The 24,263-nt window shown below is 39.6% G+C and overlaps 1 protein-coding gene across 1 annotated transcript in view; it reads right to left on the reverse strand.

The window, feature by feature from the left end:
- Positions 1–24,263, reverse strand: part of TRHDE (thyrotropin releasing hormone degrading enzyme) — a 934,547-nt gene that overhangs the window by 326,034 nt on the left and 584,250 nt on the right. The window lies entirely within an intron of this gene.

The following is a 24,263-nucleotide window of genomic DNA, read 5'->3' on the forward strand; positions in this document are numbered from 1 at the left end:
TTTATTCTGGCTTCACATACATGCATTGTGGTCTAACACCGCACTCCTGGGCAAATCACATGCAATTTGTGTGCGTTGCAATTAGAGACAAACATTTTGCACACCTCAAATTGCACCGCATCCGGGCCAAAAATGTGCAGGACCCTTTTTCAGGGTATGCACATGTATTGTACTGTCCAAGGCATTGCACACTAACGCATTGCACACTAAAAATGTCAAATACGTTAGTGTGTACAGTGCATGAGTGTAAAATGCGTTAGTGTGTACAGTGCATGAGTGTAAAATGCTTTAGTGTGTACAGTGCATGAGTGTAAAATGCTTTAGTGCACACTGCAGTGTACAACGCATTGCACACTGTAATACACTGTAATACCGTGTACACCCACACATTGTAGACTGTAATGCACTGTACACTATCATGCAGGATGGAGCAACGCATTGCACACTGTGATACCGTGTACACCCACACATTGTAGACTGTAATGCACTGTACACTGTCATGCAGGATGGAGCTACGCATTGCACACTGTGATACGCTGTCCACTGTCATGCAGAATCCAGCAACGCATTGCACACTGTAATACCATGTACACCAACACATTGTAGAATGTAATGCATTATACGCAGTATACATGTCCAGATATTCAAAGATTAGCCATGAAGGCCTAGCTGGTTACCTATTGGGCGACCGCAGATAGCCGAATAACGCTACACTGCATCCAGGCAGCTCTGGGAGGGTGTCATATGACATCCTGGCAGAACGCGCTCTCCGTGATTGCTGTGTCCTAAGGACACAGCTGATCACGTGATGTGGTAAAGGCCAATCACAGCGGCTTTTTACCATGTGATCAGCCATGTCCAATGACACGCTGATCACCGGGAAATGCATTTGCCGGGTCTTGGCTGCACTTTCATCACGCTATCAGAATGTGTGGAAAGTACTGCCAAGAACCAGCAGTTATCAAAGCAGGGGTCGGCCCCGATGATCAGTGCCCACCAGTGCCACCCAACAGTTACGCCCACCTGTGGCCAGCAGTGCCACCCACCAGTGCTGCCTCATCAACGCACATCAGTGTTGCTAAATTACCAGTTTACCAAATGTTATAATATAAACAGACTTTTATTCATTATGAGCTATTTTGTGGTTTATCGAGCAAAAAGTAAAACACACAGCAGCAAGTCAATACCACCCAAAGAAAGCTCTATTTGTCTGAAAAAACTGATATAAATTTAAGATGGGTACAATGTGGCATGACCGCACAATTGTCATTCAAAGGGTAACAGTGCAGAAAGATGAAAATTGGCCAGGACAGGAAGGGGGTAGGAGTACCCAGTAGGCAAGTGGTTAATATCATTGACCCATCAATACCCAGGAGCTAATGTACAGATAAGTAGCATGTGCACCAAGTGAGATTCTGCTAGGCCCCACCCACAAAATTGCAATTACCTGTCCCTCACATGTTATAAACATGTTTGCAATGGCCACACTTACTGTACATATAAGGATCATCTCCTCAGTTGATAACTGTGCTCTCGCCATGTCCAAATGCCAATAAGGTTATCAAAATTTTCAACCAACACAAAACCTCCAACCACTTCTCATCCACTTACACTCCCCACAACCACTTCCGGGTGCGCGCGCACGTGATGACGGACTTCCAGGATAGCCGTTCATGCGCCATGCGGACACCTGTTTGGTGCTTATTTGTTTGCAATCGCGCATTTTTATGTGCGGCTATGATAGCTTTCGCAAATGTGTGTTTCTTATTGATTTGTTTTTTTTAACCTTGGCTAATATTTGTTGCCAAAGGCCAAAAATCAACAAAGTGTGGACTATTTTATTACTGTAAATCGAATTGTAGAAAACCTGTAGCTGGCTGCACAGTAAATGTGACATTCATTAGTAAATATTGTGGTGCAAGTGGGTTTTTTTTTTTGGTTTTGAAAAAGCCAGTTTGCACACACTTGCATATTCACGCTCTTACAAGCTACATTGGAGCAGATTATATAAGTATACAAAGTAACTATTAAGGTTGTTCATATATTGAACATAAAATAAACACAAAAACATCGGTCAAATATTTATTGATCAAATATATCGTCATTTATTTGGTCAGCAGGAACAAGTAGGTACAGTCAATATCTTGGTGAGTCACAAAAATAGGATTGATGTGGCAAAAATAAGACACTCCTGCTCATAAGAGCTTACAATCTAAAGATACTTCTAGTGAACTGTGTGTGCACAGGTTATAGCAGGAAACAAAGGGGAAGATGAATCAAGTAACATTTTCATGCACATAGGATTTACTTACACAATCACGTAGTATAAAGATCCATTCAAAAAAAAAAGTCTTCAGATCAAAATATCAAGAAAACAAAGCATGTGAAAAAAAACCCTCCCACCTCTACAAATCCCCTCCCACCTCTACAAATCCCCTACACATACATTTGTCAGCAGGTTTGTCAGAAAAATGCATTGGAGTCTAAATAAGCAAGCAAAATTAAAACAAGAGCAGATTTTAAACAAAACGATTGACATGTGTGAGGCTTTCAATGCAAAGAGAAAAAACACAATCATTGTGCAATAACACACAAACACTTTACAAGGCCAAAAATATGCAAACATTTCCAGCCCACTTCCAAACACAGCCTGAGTGGTGTCTGGGGCAATTCAGCACAAAATCTCTTCCTCCCCCAAACCACTACAAGCAAGGACTTAGTCACAAACCACCCGGCCTAGTAACAGGCCAAATCACTCCCTACTGCACATCTTTATATAAGCTAGGTTGTATTTGGAGTGTGCCAAACAAGGCCCCACACCCAATGAAGCCACACCCACCACTGACCTTAGTTTGGTCAGTGAAAGTGTTTTCACCTGATGAATCCGCTTCCTACCTGCATTAACCCTTGGTATACAGGCCCCACAAATCAGAAAGAAATATACAGTGAAATGTACGTGTGCAGCATACAACAGAACATTGAGCAGGGATGTGAAAGGGAACCCCAATTGGAACCGTTATTGCTACTATGGTCACAATTCCCTCCAGATTCTCGCATGAGTTAAGACAGTCACATGACCACATCTTGTATGCAATACTGAAAATGACAAATCGATTTGACTAGTATGGTGAATTTCCCATCAATTGGCAAAACACTCCAGAAATCAAACATCACCAAACATTACACTCTGGGCAAAGCTGATTTACAAATCCTGCGACTTACAGTAAAGTTGACCATTTTAATGCAATTTTCAAGACATCTGACACAGATCTCTATGCAAATTGCCACTAAAGTAGTACATGTACTACTATAGAAATCAGTGTTTGAAACGCACCCATGTGGTCACTCTAATAGCAGACAATAGGGTGCGACTTTGCAGACGATTTACAACTTGCATGTTGTGCAAATCACATGCCAAGTCCCACTCAATGTGCACGCTATTGGAGCGTTCATATTGTTGTGGTTCAAACTTGGTTGGAGCCGCAAGTAATAATAGAGTAATGAATACACTACTTTTCATGCAATTTGCTGAGAGATCGGTGTCGATTGTCTTGCAAATTGCACTTGAAATCACCATGTACCCTAACTTTGAAATCATGCAACTTCTATGCAAGTCACATGATGTGACTGTGGTGTCAATAACACCACTTAGAAATCTGCTTTAATGTGACCGGGTAGCCCCCAGTAACATTGTTTGCGATTGCCATGCAATTGGCATTACAGGCGACTTGCAAATCGTAGACCAAGTCGCACCCTATTGGCCACTGTAGGCTCTGTTCACATCCAATTGGATTGTGAACTCGTGCAACTTCACTGTAAGTTGGGCAATTGCCGCATCGGATTAGATGTGACAGTGGTGTTAGCCCCCAGTAACATTGTGTGCAATTTGCCATGCAAAGGGCAAGTTGCTGGCCATGCCAATCGCATGACAAGTCGCATCCAGGGTGTGCAATTTCAGGTGCGATTTGTGAATTGACATGGTACCTGATATTGGATATAATGAATGTGAATGTGAGTGTATTAACGTACGCCATTTGTTGCAGTGAGAGTTCAAAGGTATTTGAAGATTTTGGCCATTTATTAGCAATTTAACATCTAGACTCAAATAGAAATCGCAATGCTACACACAATTGAAAACACAACTAGTTAGTAATTCTCTAGAAAACACAGTAAAATTGGCAACTTAAACAGTAATTTTCATTTGCATATAGTGTGAACGAAGCAGGAGAATTAACAAAGGAAATAAATCTTTGAAGGCGTGCGGTCTGCTTTGCATTTGGTGGAAAAATCCATAGCAGTATTTGTGACAAGTTTGATGTGTGGATTCACCAACCAAGTCTTTTCTCTCTCGCTCACTCTTCTTTGTCTCACTGGCTCGCTCTTCTCTCTCGCTCACTCTTCTGTATGTCTCTCTTTATCACTCTTCAGTATGTTTTTCTCGCTCACTCTTCTTCATCTCACTGGCTCGCTCTTCTCTCTCTCTGTCAGCTCTTTGCTTGCCAAATCCTTCACAAAAGTGGGTTGAGTGTAAACCATCATTATCAAATCTATTAGTGCTCCAGGCTCTTATCTTACCCCATTGTATGACATTCACATAAGGTGCAGCTTTGAAGGTGTTTCAACAGACAAGGCCTCATTCTAATTCACATTTTAGGGATCACTTAGACAGAAAGCAAAGATGTTGCCAGAACATCTATTTGAAGACAGCCACACACGGAGATCATACTACTTCCTTGCCGTGGTTGGGATTCAAACCGACAACCCTAGAGTTGTGAGGCAGTAGTGCTAACCACTAATCCACGGAGCTACATTGCTAATCCAGCCTGTATTTCTGTGCTGTGAATCAATCTTAGGTCCCTGGGCAAGTTCAGTGTAACTACCAGATATCTCCAATGTGACACAAATGTTGTGCTATGTTGCCAATTCACATGTATGATGGTTCTATGTATCCCAATACAAAGGATTGCAATACTAATACAGGCGTACCTCGGTTTACCAATGCCTCAGGGAACGTCATATTTGGGGTACAAATGCCAAACCATTTCAGTTAATTGGTCTGTTTACAAATGTTTGAATAATTTGGTATGGGCATGTGGCCTGGTATGGTTCAGGAGGGGGGGAGGCGCTCGCTTGTCCCCCCCCCCCCTTTCCTGACCTGCTGGGCTGCATGCTCAGATAAGTATCTGTTATGGGTTTTGGGGGGTACCCCATGCTGTTTTTTATTTAATTTCAGCGTGGAGTTACCCCTTAACATCCATACGAGACCCGAAGGGCTTAGTATGGATGGGAGGGGGGACCCCACGCCGGGTTTTTTACAAATTGTTTATAATTCCCTGCAATACTTTTACATCAACTGTCAGTGGGGAACTCCGCCGACAGCTGAAACATGAGCGCTGCATTGGTTTTCGCTACTAAAATGCTGCATGAGTTGATAACATAACTCATGCGGGATTGTAGGAGCGACAGCCATGTGTTAATGTTTCAACTGTCAGCGGGGTTCCCCACTGACAGCTGAATGTAAAAAAAAAAAAAAAAAGCGTGGGGTCCCCCCTCCCATCCATACCAAGCCCTTCGGATCTGGTATGGATATTAAGGGGGAACTCCACGCTGAAATAAAAAAAAACAGCTTGGGGATCCCCCCAAAATCCATACCAGACCCTTATCCGAGCATGCAGCCCGGCAGGTCAGGAAAGGGGGGGGGACGAGCGAGCGCCCCCCCTCCTGAACTATACCAGGCCACCTGCCCTCAACATGGGGGGGTGCTTTGGGGAAGGGGGGCTCCCCCCCAAAGCACCTTGTCCCCATGTTAATGGGGACAAGGGCCTCTTCCGTTATTGGGATAATTGGTCAGCCATTTTTTGGGATTTTAGCATATTTTGTTTACCAGTAAAGTTGAAAATTTTTTGTTCCAAATTTACTGATAAAAAAAATGTGCCAAAATCCCGAAAAACAGCTGACCAATTAACCCACTAACGGCCCGAAAATCGTTCGATTTTCTTTTCGGCAGAAAAATCGGCCAATTTTAGACCCATCTATGGCCTGCTTTACATGGGTCTAAAATCGTCCACAAAAAAAATCGGCTGATTTTCAGCCCGTTAGTGGGTTAATTGGTCAGCCATTTTTGGGGATTTTGCAACTTTTTTTAATTGGTAAATTTGGATAAAAATTGGCCGATTTTGCAGATCGGCCGATTTTAGCTGCAATGATCGGCAAATTGACTGATCTTTTAACAGATAAATAATCTGCACATGAGCCATGACCTGCAAGAAAAAGAATAAAAAAAAAGAATAAGAAAAAGAAAAATGCAGGCCTTAGATGGGGCGAAAACTGACCGTTTTAAAAAAAAAAAATCGGTTGTTCAATGGGCCGACGTTACCACCAATGGCAAAAAAATTGTTCGATTTTCGCCCCATCTACGGCCTGCAAATATAATAGCGAAGTAATTACTTCTGTCCCTGCAGAGAGCTGCGCTATTATATTTGACATTAAAAAGTATAAAGGTTGCAACATTGTATCTATTTGTATCCGAATAAAAACATCTATATCCGGAATGGATACAAATGGATACAATGTTGCAGTCTCTATACTTTTTAATGTCAAATATAATAGCGGAGCTCTCTGCAGGGACAGAAGGAATGTTTCAGCTGTCATCGGGGTTTCCCACTGACAGCTGAATTTTAAATTATTTCCGTGAATTAAATAAATAATAAAAAAAACAGCGTGGGTCCCCCCTCTCATCCATACCAAGCCCTTCAGGTCTGGTATGGGTATTAAGGGGGAACTCCACGCTGAAATTTAAAAAAAAAACAGCGTGGGTCCCCCTCAATATCCATACCAGACCCTTATCCGAGCATGCAGCCCGGCAGGTCAGGAAAGGGGGGGGACGAGCGAGCGCCCCCCCCCCTCCTGAACCATACCAGGCCACATGCCCTCAACATGGGGGGGTGCTTTGAGGCAGGGGGGGCTCCCCCCCCAAAGCACCTTGTCCCCATGTTGATGAGGACAAGGGCCTCTTCCCCACAACCCTGGCCGGTGGTTGTGGGGGTCTGCGGGCGGGGGGCTTATCAGAATCTGGAAGCCCCCTTTAACAAGGGGGCCCCCAGATCCCGCCCCCCCCCCTACGTGAACGAGTCTGCGGTACATGGTCCCGCAGACTCCTTCACAAAAAAACTAAGTGTGGTGTAAAAAAAACACAGTACAGGGTCTTTGACAAGTCCTTTATTAAAACAATGTCCCCCGAAGTAGATCCAACGTCAATCACGGCGGCGGCGGCAGGGACCCGAAAAAAGAAAAAAAAAAAAGGTTCCGCTCCCGTCGGAGGCTTCCAGCCTTGTGAAGAAGAGGCTAGCTGACAGTTCTTATATAGGTATGGGGCGGGGCCAGCCGGGCACATCATCCCCGCCCCTTACCTATTTGAGAAATGTCACCCTGTCTCTCCGCTGAGGCTAACTAGCTGAATGCAGGAGACAGTCTGACATTTCTTATATAGCTATGGGGCGGGGCCAGCCGGGAACAGCAAGCATGTGACATGGGGCGGGTCACTCGGATGATGTCCCCGGCTGGCCCCGCCCCATAGCTATATAAGAAATGTCAGACTGTCTCCTGCATTCAGCTAGTTAGCCTCAGCGGAGAGACAGGGTGACATTTCTCAAATAGGTAAGGGGCGGGGATGATGTGCCCGGCTGGCCCCGCCCCATACCTATATAAGAACTGTCAGCTAGCCTCTTCTTCACATGGCTGGAAGCCTCCGACGGGAGCGGAACCTTTTTTTTTTTTTCTTTTTTCGGGTCCCTGCCGCCGCCGCCGTGATTGACGTTGGATCTACTTCGGGGGACATTGTTTTAATAAAGGACTTGTCAAAGACCCTGTACTGTGTTTTTTTTACACCACACTTTTTTTTTTTGTGAAGGAGTCTGCGGGAGCATCTACCGCAGACTCGTTCACGTAGGGGGGGGGCCGGGATCTGGGGGCCCCCTTGTTAAAGGGGGCTTCCAGATTCTGATAAGCCCCCCGCCCGCAGACCCCCACAACCACCGGCCAGGGTTGTGGGGAAGAGGCCCTTGTCCTCATCAACATGGGGACAAGGTGCTTTGGGGGGGGGAGCCCCCCTGCCTCAAAGCACCCCCCCATGTTGAGGGCATGTGGCCTGGTATGGTTCAGGAGGGGGGGGGGGCGCTCGCTCGTCCCCCCCCTTTCCTGACCTGCCGGGCTGCATGCTCGGATAAGGGTCTGGTATGGATATTGAGGGGGACCCACGCTGTTTTTTTTTTTAAATTTCAGCGTGGAGTTCCCCCTTAATATCCATACCAGACCTGAAGGGCTTGGTATGGATGAGAGGGGGGACCCACGCTGTTTTGTTTTTTTTTTTTTTTATTGTGGACCTTTATTTTTACATTCAGCTGTCAAAATAAATATTATCTAGACCTTTGAAATAAGTAAAATCATTACAGAAATAATTATAAAGGATAAGAAACAAAAATAGAATCACTAGAACTAAGGAAATCTAGTTAGATTACATGAAGATATGCCGAGTGCTGTTTATTAAACACAATAGTCGCGAGCGAGTGCTGGCTCTCAGAGGAATCCACAATCAGATTCACTATTAGTCAGTGGCTAAAAAGCAAACGCCCATGGCAGAAGTCTAAAATGTGTTCTGCACATGCTCAGTTGTATCTGCCAAAGACACTGCACGGGCTTCTAGATTTTTACTGTGTCGATTTCCTTGAAAAAAACGATTTTTAACACATTTTTAATTTTTTTGGAAATAGCAGATATTGTTTAAAGTGAAGTCCTGATATTTGGCAAAGCAAATTTCTAAGTGAACATGTCTCTGCAGTGATTTTTCATGGTTTTAGACTTGCTTCTTAGCAAGTCTGTTTTGTGAGTCTGATTTCGGGCGTGTGTCTTTTTGTGAATTAGATTGGGCATCTGCTTATGGGCTCTGCTCAATAGTGAATTAGGTTGCAGGGTAAAAAATGAGAGACGCCCATGAAAATTGGGCTTAAGCCCATAAATATGCGCCCACGCCCAATAGTGAATCAGGGCCTTAGTGTCAATGTCAGTGTCAGTGTATTTTAGGTTAAAAAAAAAAAGACAAAAACAAAATGTGCACTATTGTTTCTGGGCTGTACTACAGGTACAAACAACAAATAACATACACATATACGGTATTGCTGCAATCGTCAAGAGCTGGGGAATTGATTTTGGGTTGTTCTTTGGTGGTAGGTTATGGTAATAACAAGAAACACACAGCTAAATAAAAAAACAATGATTTTTTTTTTACTATTTTAGGCTAGTTTTCCTTTGATAATAAAAAAAAATCAGGAGATATCCATTACCATTTACCACCAAATGAAAGCCCAATTTGTCCTGAAAAAACAGGGTATAATTCACCTGGATGTACAAAGTAGTTGTGATGATATGTACGGTTTTACTAACACATGTCAATGTTGCAAAATTGTGCTTAGGCATTTGGATTTGCTTTACCCTTAGGCATGAAGGGGTTAAGCGCTGATAAAAGTATATACCATAAATCGTTTGCTGTTCAAATACTGCACAGGGCTTTTAAATAAATATTTTCGGCATACAGAATAAACCAGGTAAGCTGCTTCTAACCCAGATGTTATGAATATAGACAAAACTGTCTTTATTTCACCTCTTCACTACTCTCCGTTTGACTTCAGAGTTTGCTTTCAACAGGAAAAAGTTGTGATAAAGTATAGTGATGGGCTGAACACCCACCTGTTTGGTTCTCGACTGAACATTCGAACCTACCAAAAGTTTGACCACAAACTTCCAACAGGGACAATTTACTGAGCGATATCTTACTGCATCTGAGTATGCGGTAGGATACCGCTCAGTTACTAAAATACCACGAGTTATATTATGAAGTCATGCGGTATTTTAGTAGGGAAGCATTCATTCATGATTGAGCTGTCAGCGGGGTTCCCCGCTGATAGCTGAATGTCAAAAGAATTGTTGACATTGCCCATTAAATTAAAAATAATTTTCTAAAAACAGCGTGGGGTCCCTTCTCCCATCCATACCAAGCCCTTAGAGTCTGGTATGGATTTTGAGAGGAACCCCCCACACCAAAATTAAAAAAAAACGGTGTGGGGGTCCCCCCCAGAATACATACCAGATCCTTATCCAATCATGCAGCCTGGCAAGTCAGGAAAGGGGGGGGGGTGAGCAAGCGTCCCCCTCCTGAACCCTATCAGGCCACATGCCCTCAACATGGGGGGGGCTTTGCCATGTTGATGGGCCTCTTCCCCACAATCCTGGCCACTGGTTGTGGGGGCCTGCGGGCGGAGGGCTTAACCAAATACATGAATGGCCCATGTTTAAGTCGAACTTATGTTTGACTTGAATATGCAAGCCATCATTATATATAAAGTACAATTCACTGGTTAGAATAGATTGCCTATGGCAAGCATTGCTGAGTTTACAGTTTTGCTCTCCTGCAGGACTGTTCTGCCTATTATTTGTATGCAGAAATTTAATTTCAAAATGGTGTTGGGGGCATGGGGGCAGGAGGTGAATTTGCCTTTTGGATGGTTGGAAATGACCATGGAATGCGCCAGTTTGTTGCCAATGGAAACCAGTTCAACTCTGCATATAAATGTGGAATGCTACCCAAAAATCAGGTAAGATGTGCTCCATTGAGGATTAAAGAAAATGTAAATCCAACATTTCATATTCCTGATATGTGCCTGCTGTACCATGTACTTGTATGAAAAAGTATGCTATTTTCTTTGTATTGTTTGTTGTGTGAAATATCTGGTGTCCCTGCCAGTCCCTCAGTTTCCTATTAAAAACTGAATACACTAGGCATGAGAGCACACTGTGGTCAGTTCTCTAGCTGTGCTGGAATCTCAGTCTGCTCTCCTCCAATGATCAGACTTCTGCTGACACACCCCCACTGCACAGCCTTCCACTGGGAAGATCAGTGTGCTGCTGTTTCTCCTCACAAAGCTCTTGTGAAGCTGAGAACAGAGGGTATGCAATCACTTCTAAAAAAAGGGGAAAAAATAATAGGGGATAAAAAAATGTGTATATAATGTTTGTGTATCTATACACAAATGTGTTGCCTTTCATTTGTATTTTACATTGAATGGGTTGTTTTACAAGGTGAGGGTTTACAATCGCTTTAACTATTAATCCTGAACTCCAGGCAGATACAAAAGGCCAATGCAATTCTGTAATCATTAATATACAGTATCAGTAAATGCATTTTTATGCAAGAAGTGTATCTGAATTGACTTGTTATGAGCCCTTATGCAGTCCACTGTACAATCTGTAAAGCAAAGATTAGATATAGGGAGGTGAAGCAGCACAAGGAGTCAGTCAACTATGATGATGTTCAAGAACCCATGATGAGAGAAAAAAGAGTGACAGAGAGATGAGCTCATCTGTGTGCTATTTCTGCTTTCACTGTCCAGTCTCAGGATTGGGTAAGTAAGGGGACCTATAAGTGAAAGTGAAACTGAACCAGGGAAAGATCTGACCCACTGCCTTGCTAGACAACAATGTGCTGTGTGGCACAGTTGTGTAAATATCAGGAATAGATAAACAGAAATGCAATTCCTTTGCCAGGTAAAATAGCTCTTATACAGTATATGTATTTCACCTATGTATTTAACTGTTTGACTGGAGTTCAGCTTTAAAGCTTTACTGGACCCAAATGCAAAAATTAAAGGTATTGCAGCTTACTAATTCTTTAGTGTGGTGGCTGCATTTGTTTAACTGTTAGATTTTTTTCCCTGTATTTTCACCTGTTGGTCCAGCCAATAAATTATTTTTCAACGTACTGTAACAGACTAAGCTGTCTGGCAAAAGTGGCAGTTAGAGAGTGGAGACAAACCATTTACCATTAACAGGAATGTTTGCAATGGTTATCTTTTATTCATTTATTAAAATCCTTTATCCCAAAAGAAAAAACATTGCTATTACTGCCTAAATACTGCCAACTGGTGTTCAGTTTTAACCGCTTCCCAACCACCCTACAGCAGAAATACTGCTACAGGGCAACAGGGCTGTGCAAAATCATGTATGTATATGTGATTTTGCATTTCCGGGTAGGGGGTGCGCACGTGCCGCCCTACCTGCCCCACCATTGGTGGCTGCAGCTGACGATCAACAGGTCCCAGATGGAGATTCCCTGCTGGCACCTGGCGATCAGCGAAGAACATTGACAGGGGAGAGGTCTGTATGTATACAACACAGATCTCTCCCCTGTCAACACCAGCATGCTACTTTGTATTGCTCTGCATAGCAGAGCAATACAAAGCAGCAAGCTTACACAGTACAACACACACAGCACAGTTAGTAAAACACCCCTTCCTGCCCAGTGTCATTAGTATAGTGTCAGTGCTTTTTATTAGCACTGATCACTGTATTAGTGTCACTGAGGATGTCACAGGCAGTTAGTCAGTCCCCCCCCCAGTGTCAGAATATCCGCCAAAGTCCCGTAGTTCCACTATAAATCACTGATCGCTGCCATTACTAGTATTGAAAAAAAAATTCTATATATTTACCACCATTGTAGACTCTTTAACTTTCTCGTAAGCCAATTGATTTACATGTATTAGGATTTTTTTTAGCAAAGACATGTAGCAAAATACATTTTGGCCTAAATTTATGACGAAATTTGATTTTTTAAATTTTTTTCTCCTCATTGTTGGGTATATAGACAACATTAATAACTAGATAGTAGTTATAACCCTTATGCACTCTTTCCATTTGTAATAAATAAATAAACAAATAAATAAATAATTAAATACATTTGTCTCTAGTAGGTTAAGATGCAGAGAGATTCCACAGGTGAATTCTGAAAAGCTATCAGCATCAGTATAATATCCTAATAGCCATAATGTTTGATATGGAACTTTAACCCTTTACACATAAAATAAGGTACTCATTTTATGTACTAGATGCAGTATTAGTAATTACTGTAGTAGAGGTCAGGATAGGGCCATGTTTGTGATTTCTACTCTTGACATTAAGCCTCAGATCTCATATAAAGTCTATAGACCTTTACATATGAGCAAAGAAGTTAATCTGTACAAATCATTAGTAAAGCCTCATCTGGAATATGCAGTTCTGTTTTGGGCACCAATTCACAAAAAGAACATTGGGGAACTGGAGAAAGTACAGAGAAGGGAAACCAAACTGATAAGAGGCATGGAGGAGCTCAGCTATGAGGAAAGATTTGAGGAAGTGAATGTATTCTCTCTTGAAAAGAGGAGTTTAAGGGGGGATATGATCAACATGTATAAATACATCAGCGGTTCATATAGTGACATCGGTGTAGAGCTATTCACCCTGAGGTCATCACAGAGGACAAGGGGGCACTCTTTACGTCTGGAGGAAAATAAATTTAATCTCCAAACACGGAAAGGTTTCTTCACAGTGAGATTGTTTTTAAAAAAGGTCTGGATTCTTTCTTAGATACAAAGAATATAACTGGATACTAACATTTATAGGTAAAGTTTATCCAGGGAATATCCAATTGCCTTTTGCGGGATCCAGAAGGAGTTTTTTTCCCTGCAGGAGCAAATGGGATCATGCTTTGCTGGGTTTTTTTGCCTTCCTCTGGATCAACTGTGGGTATAGGATTATAACTTTTTTTTTTTTAATGGTTGAACTGGATGGACTTTTGTCTTTTTTCAGCCAGACTAACTATGTAAATATCTGAAAGCCAAGCACTGTAGCCCAACTACTAGCACCTGCATACTATATGCATGTATCATTGTAATAAACTTGGGCATTAATGCACAGGAAGCATGAGTAAGCATCTACAGTAAAGCTGTAGTGAAGCATAGTGGAGCTGCATGTCTAATCATCAACAGCAAAGCAAACCCTTTTATATTTTAAGTTCAGTTAGTTTTTGCTCCCCAACACAACAGTGATACCAGAGCAGTCTGCTGAGTATACTGAGTTGCATGAGTAAAATATTTTATTTATTTATTCAAAATCTATGCCAGGAAAAAGAAACATTATGAAATATATAGAATTGATTCATGTACTCAATTAATTGACGAGTCAACCCATAATAGTTCACACTTTGATTTTTTTTTTTTACAAACAAAACATGTTTCAATTAGTAGTTGTTGAAATTAGATCTCATTATAAAGCAATAATTACAATGTTAATTTTATACTTTAATGAAGGACTAAGAAAAGAAAAAATGCAAAATATGTAGAAGAAATGATCTTATTACCATTTCATGGAATTCATAGGATATATTGGACAATCAGTCACTATTGCATCTGTGGCCAAAAAACTAAACATACATTTCAGTATGGTTGTAATGATCCACCTACACCTGCACATCACTTTCACCTCTCCCACGTTACATCAGCATCCTTTCATTAAATTTGTTGTAAAAAATAAAACTGTTGTATCTAGACATGCACCACCATCTGCAGGAAGAAAATTAGTACTGTGGCATAATCACGCTGTAGCCACATACCTGGACAACTGTCTACATCTAGTTCATACATGAGTACCTGCTACTACCTAACATTAGTTATATGCTAGAGATTTTTCACATTCTGCCTGTCACCTGCTCTGACATTGTTCCTAGATTAGGCTTACCTGTTGCCAGCCCCCAGTCTGTATCGACTTCATCTATATTTTATTATTTATTACTGTGTTGTTATTTTGTCTGATCTGTCAGCTGTCACTATTTAGGTAATCCTGAAAGCCACACTCTAGTCCTGTCTACAAGACAAAATCTACACTCAGCAGCCCTGGAAAAGACCAGACATGGAAAAAGCCTACATCTTGGTGAGAACCTTCTGCCATCCGCTGGTTGTACAGAGGATCTACTTCAATATATGAAACAAGGTTAGTACTCTCTAGCAGCATGCCATTCAGCACATCATGGATTATTGTACTTGGAACAGAAGTAAACTGCATGATGCTGACCCTGTTGAAACTGAGGATTTACCATTATGGGAAGATTTTTAGAACTATAGGGATGAAAATTAAATTTCTGTCCAATTTCTCTCCAGGCCACAATTGTGTTTCTGAACAGGGAGTTAGTTTAAGCTGGAGAGGAAGTTTGGATATCCTGATGTGGAAAAGAGCTGTCAGTGACCATGATTCTGCACACCACCTCCTCAAGAGTAGTGTTGGCATAGTGTGATTCCACATTTAACTAATTAATAGTGTAGCGCATGAGGCAGGCTGTTTTATTGCCTGATGTTGTTGATATTGAGGACCCCTTCAACGTTTGGTGCCATCAACTTTAGATAGATAGATAGATAGATAGATAGATAGATAGATAGATAGATAGATAGTATTTAATATTTTTTTTATATGGCTACAACCATCTCATGCACATTTAATGCTATCAACAACATATGGACTGGTGTGTGAATAGCATCAATTTGAAAAAAAAAATGCCCATGTCAGCTAGGCGAATTCCATTTTTGCTGTTCAGGATTGAAAATGAAACAAAGATTCTTGTCAGTTGTATAAATTTTATGTTAGAAATCTTTTTAAATATCAGCCCATCAGTGTATATCTAAAAATAATGTTTATGACTGTCTCTTTTTGATTTTCCCATCACTTTTTGTGTCACCAACGACGGTCACCAGAACAAAGAGAGGGTAAATCTCCCTAGCAAATACAGTACACAAACAACAATGAAAATAAGTTTTACACGCGATACAAAACAAACACATATATACTTATGAATTATATTTATAAAAATATTTGTGTGCACGTTTGTACAGATAAATTACATGGAAAGACAGATTGTAGGAAAGGACAGCTCATTATACATATACATATTTGCAGCCAGTGCAGTGCATTTCTCCATTTTACAACTAACATAACATAACATAAAATAAACAGCACTAATCAAGATGAATCTTCTTTAAAATTCAGTCGTTACTAAATCTATATATGGAGATACTAAACACACCTATGATTTTAAGACTTATATGTCCCTATCAGAGATTAACTGAACGTACTTGGGTTCAGTTTAAAGCAGATTCACAAAACTTGAGTAAAGTTCATGTGCCAAATTTGTGCCCTATTGAAGTCAATGGGAGCTGAATGCTGGACATTTTCTAGGCTAATAGGCATAGGATTGCCAAACAAATGGCATAAGGGGTTCCGCACTACCCTGATGGACATATTCCAAAGAACAAATGTGTTTTAAAAATTCTGTTTGGCTGGAGCAGCAATTATAATAATGCTTTAAGGGTAGCTTTAAAAATTATGCAAAAATTACCTTAACCATTAACCGCCCGGCCAATGGCCGTTTGGCAGCTTCAGAAGTGTCTCTGCACTCCGGGTGCACGCCATTTGGCGTGCTCCCGCACATGCGCAGTTTGCGCTAATGCAGAGCGGCGCAGCAGTGCAATCTGTCACCGGCCGTGCACCTCGGACACGGCCGATGACAGATCCGAGTACCGCCTCCCGTTGCTGGTACCATGTGACCTGCTGTGACCAATCACAGCAGGTCACATGACAGTTGTATACAATGGATGGCTTCATTCATGATGCCATCCATTGTATACTAGTGCCTAGCTGTGAATGGTCACAGCTAATCACATGCACATGTCATGTAATTACCTGTGACCAAATCACAGCTAAGCACAAAAAAAAAAAAAACTGAATGAATCGATTTCATTCAGGTAAATGCTTGCTTATAGCAAAGTAATTCTTTGCTATAAGCAAATTGTGTAAAAAAAAAAAAAAAAAAATACTGATCACTTCCCCAAATTAGTACAATGTTACTATGGTAACATTGTACTACTTTGGTCATAGTAAAATATGAAAAAAAATCTTAAAAATAAAAAAAATGTAATAAAAAATTAAATATAATAATAAAAAAAAAAAAAATACATATTTTTTTTTCATACTGTCACCAGTCAGTGTCCCTGTTCACAGCCATGCCAGTTATATGATGACGCTGTACTGCACTGGTGATGGTATGTAAAAAAAAAAATAGTGAACATTTTTTAAATTTTTTCATTTTCCGAAAAATTATGACAAAAAAATACAACTTCAAAAAACTCGCCATGCCTCTTATGAAATACGTCGGACTGTCTACTCTGCAAAAAGGGGTCATTTGGGGATATCTGTACTATTCTGACATTCTTGGACCTCAAGAAATTAGATTGGCTGTCAATTTTTTTTTCAAAATTTTTGGTCTTTTTTTGTTAATTTAGCAAAAAATAAAAACCCCAGCGGTGATTAAATACCACCAAAAGAAAGCTCTAGTTGTGTGAAGAAAATGATAAAATTTTAGTTTGGGTACAGTGTTGTATGACCACGCAATTGTCATTCAAAGTGTGAGAGCACTGAAACCTGAAAAATGGCCTGGGCAGGAAGGGGTAAAAGTGCACGGTATTGAAATGGTTAAATAACATGACTGCAAGATGCTCTTAACCTGCCTTTGATATGGTGCATTTGCATGATGTACACAACTTATTACAGCAAAACTGCCATTTACAAACATAAAAAAAAATGCTGTAAATTGCCGGCAAATGAAAGCTTTAGCCTCTTTACTTCTGTCTATAAACAAACAGACAGGGATTCCCTTCATCTATACCAGACCCCTATATATGAGAAAACACAGTGTGGAGTTTCCCCTAAAAATCCATACCACACCCTTATCCTTGATAAGGGTGTGGTATGGATGTCAAGGGGAACCCCATGAAAAAAAAAGTGGCACCCCAGATGCTCTCCCTCCCATGTGAATGAGTAATGCACTGCTTCTTTAACAACCATTGACAGCAAGGAAGCTGTCATGTGTTGTAGCAATATGACTACTGCTACTATATATGACATTCAACTCCTACCAAATGAGAGAAAGGCCTGTTGTTCAGAAAAATGCCTGTACAGCCAAGGTTCTCTCTGAACTTGTTTATGAACCAAACTTTTGAGCTCATTCCTAGTACTTAATCACAGCATGCTTAAGCAAAAAGTTACACACTCCCTAACATACCCTGTACTTCAAGATAACCAAATATACACAAACTTGTTTAGATGTGTAACTCAAGTAGTGATATAAGGATATGAATATCATCCCTGATGCTTGCACTTTTAAAAACAAGTTGGAATTTAAGCTCCTATGTTATCCTGACATTTAAAGCATCATCGACTATTGGAAAAGACACGGAAAAAAAGATCGAAAGTAGCTACAAATATTCTAATTCTAGATACAATTTAGAGATGCAGACATTGCAAACAAATTAACACAATATGAAAAAATAAATAAATAAATATATATATATATGTATATATATATATATATATATTGTATATATTAATATAATGTTAAAATTATTACAATTGTAATGTCATTAGATATATTTTCGACAATAACTCTAAGGCAATTTTAATTTGTAAACAATATAATTTGCCATTGGAACACCTTCTATATAAAACTGCTTTATTTTTTATTCATTAAGGTTGCTCATTTTATAAAGAGTAACATTTAATATATATATATATATATTGTAGATAGATATAATTTTGCAATTATTTTCCTCATATCAAAAATAGTGTACAGCTGTAACTTTTGTGATCTAATCCTGTTTAGCCTACCCATTTTATAGATAGGACTGAAACCCATTTTGATGACATTCTTTTTCTGTAACTGTATAAAGTCAATCTCTAATCATCTTAGGTAGTCTACATTGATTGCCGAAGTTCAGAAATCTACAGTTCTGATTACTGAACAATAGGCATTCACTCCGAGTATAATTTGTTATAGTCTTTGCATGTACAATCTCTGGATTTCAGTTCTATTTTAACTTTACATACAAAGTCCACTGAATACTATGCTCTATTTAAAAATAAATCTTACATGATTTTCTATGTATTTATTAAAAAAATCTAATAATTTAGGTCATATTATTTGTTTACAATAAAGTACAAAGCCATAAAGGAAAAAAGACAAACAGGCTATAAATGTTTACCCTATTACTATTTTCTGAAATGTAGTTGCTGCAATTAACATTTCATTTGTTCCTCCCAGTTCAAGCCTTACCAATGATCTTCTGTATTTAATAGGTTAAATCAGTGTTTCACAACCTTATTGCTATCACAGCATTCAGTATGTCGCTGAATTATGAGTGGTTATACGAGGATGATGCCTGCTGCAGGCATCATCTTGCTATCATGTTTTTTGAGCTGGTGGTTGATTTTCTTGTAAAAGCAATCCTAGGGGCTAATTAGCCATTAGATTGCTTTTACAAGCGGCAGGAGGGGGCGTCTCCCCCCCCCCAACAACGCCACCTTCCTGAGTTCTCTGTCCCACCAGGAGCCTAAGTGTGCAGCCAGAAGTTCCACTGGCTGACCATAGAGCTGATCGGGGACCAGAATGGCCCAGATCAGCTGTATGGTCTAAGAAAAGGGGAGCAATAAGCATTTCATTGGTTGTAAACAAACCATTAGTGGTTTGAAAAAAGCATCAGATCATACTAATCTTGGTATGATTCAAAGCTTTTAAGCTCTCAGTAAAGAGGACCTGTCACTGCATATTGCTATCACAGGGGATATTTACATTCTCTGTGAGAACAATGAAAGTAATACAAAAATAAACTACTAAAGATACTGTGCAAAAAATCCATAATAAAAAAAATAAAGTGTCCCCGTCCCTCTATGATCACAAACAAAGGTGATCGCACACGTTGGTCCCACAAACAGCATTGGTCACGTAAACAGCAATCCCACCACACATGTGAGATATCACCACGAACGTCATATTGAGAGCAATAAATCTAGCACCAGACTGCCTTTGTAAATCTAAAGTGGTAATCTGTACAGGCTTTTAAAGCATCGCCTATGGATAATAAAATGTACACAGTTTGTTGCAGTTGCACAGGTGTGAAATCATATTTTATATTTTACCAAACAATTGGGTATTATATTGTGGTTTTGTGCATTAAAATTCATTAAAGCATATTTTTTCCCCAAAAAATTGCATTTTAAAAACTGCTTCACAAATACAGTGTGACATAAAAAAATTGAAACACAGACCATGGTATTTTCTAGGGCCTCTGCTTTAAAGAATATATGTAATATGTGGGGTTCTAAGTAATTTTCTAGCAAAAAATACTGATTTTCCAATGTAAAAGTGTCAGAAAAGGCCCCTGATGTAAATGCCCCTGATGTAAATGCCCCTGATGTAAATGTTACTACCATCGATGCAAAACTTGAGTCTGGGATGATGCACACAACTGCTTTCATGAAATTAACATCAAAAGAAATCACTAACATCAGTGCTCTCCCCATCATATCAGAATCCCTCCTCCAACATGTTAGAGTCATTCATCATATTAGAGTCTCCCTATCATATCAGAAGCCCCACCATTCCCATCCCATACATCAGAGTACCCACTATACACCCCCATCACAGTGTCCCCTCTTCCCATCAAAGCCCTACCTTACTATAGCAGCAAGGCAGAGGGTAGGATATATAACATATGTGGGCAGAGGTGCACACCATCCTCTCATGAACGGTAGGAGTTACTCTGTCTGCTGTGAATCAGTGTCCCACATTTCAATGGTGTGGGTGGGACACTGTGCGTTCTGGCTCTAGAGCTGCAATGGTTGTTAAGGTGCTGGTGGCTGACCCAGCTTTTCACCATGGCCATGTCTGATGTTGATCCAGAGCACACTGTGTCCCATGTTTGCTGTACCCCAGGAGTACACAAATGGCAACCCAGGTTACCACAGCAACCCATTTGAGAAATTCTGATCTAAATTGACAAGTCATGTCTCCACTGTATGCTGGAGAATGAGATTAGGGACTCAAAGATCATTTCTACTGAATGCCGCTGTGCATCTGCACGAAAATCCATGCAGCCACACCACCCGCACAGAGAAATGTGAACCCGTTCTAATGTTCTAATGGCTTGCCGCCTGCACTGGAAAATGCAACTCCAAATTGGGAACTGAGGTTCAAATGCGGGCTGCATTTTCAGAAGAAGACTTCTTCCCTGTGTGTCACGGGGCACGGGAGTCCATTCAAATGAATGGGTTCTCTTGCCCTCTCAAAACGTGGCCTGCACCGCCGCATATATGTGAACCGGGCTTAAATGTAAAACAAGCTTGTAGTTCCTGTTTCAGCTGTGAACTTGTTTTAATCCCTTGATTGATGTGATGTATTCCATATGTCATTGGCTGCCCAGAAAAGATGCATACACGATTTATGAAACACATCATTGGCAGTCAATGGGTATAAGCTAAATTTTAGGCAAATTTAGAATCTAAGTTATGTATTCTTCCTGTGTAGCCCCCTTCACAGTTGAACATACACAGGGAGATGGAGAGTTAGCATTCAATTAGAGATCCATTGCTTCAGAGACTGACATGATTAAACAGTTGAAGCATGCTTACATGAGAAGTGAACAAACTGATAATCTCACTATGTACTGCTTTATCTTTATTTTAATATCACCTACTGTGCAGACTGGTGAAAAAGTTGTAGATAAAAGTGAGGTCATCCTTTACGATCTCCTTACAAATATACAGACCATATAGGGTTGAATGAATATAACACACATATGGATACTGCTGTATTTGATATGCAATAGATTTTGTAACAGTTGATAGGATAAATATTTATTTTATGTTCACTGTATTTACATTATTTATATTGTAAAGCGCTGAGCAAACTGTTGGCGCTATATAAATCCTGTATAATAATAATAATATAATAATTTACACCTCTTTTACTACTAGTACAAAATATACATGTTTATACATATATATATATATATATATATATATATATATATATGTATATATATATATGAGACATATCTGAATATATACAATACAAATATTCTTTTGTACTGTGCAATAACAATAAATTCCTACCTTAAAAGTGAGGTCATCACCCTGGCTAACCTGTCTGGCAGGGGTGGGTTCTTGGATCACAGGATGGCTTAACATACTCAAAAAACTAGGCAGCAATGCATATGTATTGTATTTCAACTGTGCACGTAATTGTTTCTTACAATTATATTACATTAATTTGCTAATTAGGTATATATAAATCTCATTATGTTATTATTATATTAAAATCTCAAAGAAGCTTTACCATGTTATTGTAGATTCAAAATGTTTATATCTCCAACTTTCATTAAAATAATACCTGCGATCCTATAATCTTCCTACAATGTTACAAAGTTCTAGTGTACTTGCAATTTGTGCACTTTGAGTGTTTTAATGAGGAAAGTTGCTATTTCTGCATCCTTTTAGAAGTGAGGGACTATCTTACTCCTTATTTTACCAAAAATTTAATTCTTATTGCAGGGGGAGAGCTTAAATTTTACTTGTATCTTAGTGCAAATGTTTGAGAAAATCAGTGAGCCAATCACACAAACAGGAAATTACAATTCTGAGTTCGTCCCAGACACCAGAGGTGCACAAGTTGACATACTGAATTGAACGGTTTAGAATAGTGCAGTGACTTGAAATAGAAAGGTAACTTTTAATAATATTAAATTACAAAACAGCTTGTGTATTCATTTTATATGCTATATTAATTTGTTTTACAGAAGTTGGGTTCTCCTTTAAACAACCTGAATATACTTCAACTATTCACTTAACTTTAAAGATTTCCAAGTTTCTGTATTTTCTGAATTAACTTTTTTTCTTACTATGTATATACATTTTTGTATAAACATATTTAATACTACCATGACACAGTTGTCAGAAAACTATGACCTGTATTGCCTATGGAATTCTTCCTAAAGACAAGACTGTGCTTTCTAGACTTCCAGACATTTCAGAGGTCATGTAGTTTTATATAAGGCAGGCCATAGACGGGGCGAAAACTGGCGGACATTACCACCATTGGTAGAAAAAAATTTCGCTGATTTTCGGCCCGTCTACGGCCGGCCAATATAATAGCGGTGTCCCTGCAGAGAGCTCCGCTATTATATTTGACATTTAAAAGTATAGCAAAGATGCAACATTGTATCTATTTGTATCCAATTCGGATACAAATAGATACAATGTTGCAACCGCAATACTTCTAAATGTCACATATAATAGCAGAGTTCTCTGCAGGGACACTCTGTTATTATTTTTGACATTTAAAAGTATTGCGGTTAAAACATTGTATCTATTTGTATTCGAATAGAAACATCTGTATCTGAAATGGATACAAATAGATACAGATGTTCTTCTTTTTCTTTCTCTTCATCTTCCTCTTCTTTTTCTTCTTTTCCTTCTTCCTGCAGGTCATGGCTCATGCACATTTTTTTTAATCGGTAAAAAGATCGGCCGATTTGCCAATCATTGCTGTAAAAATCGGCCAATCGACAAAATCGGACATTTTTTTTCCAACATGATTGATTAAAAAAATGTGCCAAAATCACGATAAATGGCCGACAAATTCACCTACTAATGATCCGAAAATCAGCCGATTATTCTTTTGGACAAATTTTCGGCCAATTTTCGACCCATCTATGGCTTGCCTAAGTTTGTTTTTCTAATGACTTCTTTATCTACAACTACCATATACACCCGTTACACCAACTTGTAAGCACTAAAACTAACACACTCACAACAAAATTGCTTTTGCTTTGTAAAACTAGAAAAAACACAAAGAAATATGCTGGAAGTAACTTCCAATGTATCTCATTGCTAAAACCATTGTGTTTATTTGTATTTTTAAAATCAGTTAGAGCCTAATAGCAAGTGTTTGCTGTTTATAATGAATTTAGGTACTTTATTTAAATACTTTTGTACAAATGATGAATTTTATTATGACTTGGACCAATATAGGAGTTCATATGTTCACAACTATTTTTAAATCTGTTTTATAGCCATAACAAAGGGGGGGATCTCTCTAGGCCCCTATAAATCCTTGGCATGTTATGTTTTCTTGTTATGGAATACAGCCAATAATAAAATATCTTGGACGCAGACTTTTGGTATGTAAAGCTCTGGGTCCTTTTTTAGAGGAGTACCTTGTTTTTATTGAGCTCAGCCTCTCTGTATGAATCTGACTTACCTTCTTCAATCATGAACTGCAGATTGGTGGAAACCAGTGCCTCATTTATACTTTTTATGAACCTAGCAGTAACTGCTTTCTATGCTAGCCCTGTTGCTATAACACTGAGACTAAATATTACATAATACAATATATCCTTTATTAAAGAAAAAACATGTTTACTTGGAGAATGTAATTTAATTAAATATTAACTTGATCTTCTGCTGCTGAGCTGTCAACTCCCTGTTATAGCCTACCAAGCCCCTGGTATCCCCACCGTACTCCT

The sequence above is a fragment of the Staurois parvus genome, unplaced genomic scaffold (assembly GCF_062004578.1).
Source record: "Staurois parvus isolate SC_StPar_1 unplaced genomic scaffold, SC_StPar_1.0 ptg000147l, whole genome shotgun sequence".
NCBI lineage: Eukaryota > Metazoa > Chordata > Amphibia > Anura > Ranidae > Staurois > Staurois parvus.